We start from the raw sequence: 2,399 nt of genomic DNA, 5'->3' as shown, positions 1-2,399 counted from the left end.
CTTGGCATTTGTATATATAATAATTATTTTGTTTTTCATTGTGTATATAATAGCAAAGATTTGAAGAAACAGATAATTGCGTATATTAAAATTATAAGCAAAATTCAGTTCATAAAATTGGTGTCATTACCATAATTATTTTGTTATTTCCATTATGTAATAGATATATATATTATCCGGGCAATATCCAAGATTTAGGAAATTTCCTCTCTTGCATGATATTCGAGTGATAGCTCCAAAAATCGTGCATTCAGCAAATTTAGAACCTGCAATAAAAACAATAATTAGAATAATAAAAACTATTACAAATCAAGCGCGAGTTCTAAATAAAAAATTTTTAGAAAAAGGAAATGCAAAGTATCAAATCTATACGATAATTCTATCTCTCACATTATAAAACACTAAATACAGCTTGAAAAAAAAAGAAAATATTCTTGAAATATTCTCGAATTCATTTCTTTCTGCCTAAATCGCAGAACGAGAATCTTTATCAGCGACGCACGATCACCAAGATGAGTGACCTTCCGCGATAACAAACGGAATTCTATCACGGAGGATACCTATCGCTGCGTGCGGTTGAGACGGCGATGGACGATCGCGCGGCTTGTCGCGACTAAAGTCACTAGATTAACAAAGTACCGCAATTTTGATCTCAATAAGATAAACTGGAGCAAAAATGGCGTCCGATAGTATATATATAGACTGCGATTGTTGCATTTCTCCACGCAACAACCTGGCATTTTTGATATTTTCTTCTTTTTCTGCGCAACAGAAGGAGTTTTCTCACCTCCCACACAACAGGACACAGGACAAAGGTCAAGGTTAGAAAAATTGCACTTAGTATAGATAGCTACACAAAGTGTGCACTATCTGCACTATGCGGTACTTTGTTAATCTAGTGACTTTACTCGCGACAATGTCAAGGTTCGTTCGAACGCGTGACGCGCGTAAACATAATACACGCATGTATGTGCGCCAACAGCTCTTTTAAGAAAATACTCAGGACTGAAACAGTTTCACCAACTGGTCAATTGACGAGTTTTTTGTATCAGTGATTGATAGAACTATCTCATATATGAAATAGTTGAATTGAACTTTTCTGAAAAGTTTATTCGTCGTTGTCGCGATATTAACGTCCGTAATAAGTGGAATATATTCGTAAGTTATATACAATTTTATTATTAATAAATAGTTGATTGCTCTCGAAATACGATACTCGATTATACGATAAGAATCAAAATTATAAATTATTACTTTGTTGCAATCTTTACGAGCAATGATTATTCTTCTATTTCTATTTCGTTTCTATCCTAATATATATGTGTACACACACACACATTTAGAATTCTAATATAATAAATAAATATTCTCTCTGATATCATTTGATCTAAATATAATTTGATTCAGAACGCGCAATAAAACGATCGAATAAAAATCGGATAATTAACATAACGGAAATATATTTTTTTAAAGTTATATACAAGTGTATTTATATACAAGTATATCTTTAAAGTCACACACACACACACGTACACGTACACACGGATTAATTATTTATTAAACACACATCTTTAAAGTCACACACACACGTACACGTACACACGGATTAATAATTTATTAAACACACATCTTTAAAGTCACACACACACACACACACACACACACACACACACGTACACGTACACGTACACGTACACGTACACGTACACGTACACGTACACGTACACGTACACGTACACGTACACGTACACGTACACGTACACGTACACGTACACGTACACGTACACGTACACGTACACGTACACGTACACGTACACGTACACGTACACGTACATACGGATTAATTATTTATTAAACGATTAATATACTTCGTGAAGTTATTTCCATTTTTATTTGCAATTATGATCTTTAATAAAGATTTCTCATCATAATAAAAAAATTTTATATCGTTTATCAAAAGTTTAAATTAGATTTAAAAGTATATTATTGCCTCTTTTCGATAATAATTGATTATTTCACTGTACCTATTTCGTGAATAGCTATCATTACAGAGATCGCATAGAGTTTGACAATGCAATAAAATTAATAATAAAATTCCAATAAAATTAAATACAAATTAATTATAATAATTAAATATAAATTTGTTTATAATTAACTTTTTCTACGTTGAGAAAAGTTCTTCGTTTCTTTTGGAATATCTTAAAGATTCTTTTAATTAAATTTTACAAAATATATAACTATTAAATTTATAGTATTTAATATTTAGAAATAAATAGATAATATTTCATTTTTATATAGATTAAGTATACGATATTATTTATTAAAAGAACTAATATATCTTTCATGGATCTTTTTGTTAAGTTAATTATTTAGATCTACGATTGTTTTACTGCATTTCA

The sequence above is a fragment of the Camponotus floridanus genome, unplaced genomic scaffold, assembly GCF_003227725.1.
Source record: "Camponotus floridanus strain SB8 unplaced genomic scaffold, Cflo_v7.5 scaffold95, whole genome shotgun sequence".
NCBI lineage: Eukaryota > Metazoa > Arthropoda > Insecta > Hymenoptera > Formicidae > Camponotus > Camponotus floridanus.
This window is presented reverse-complemented; position numbering follows the sequence as displayed.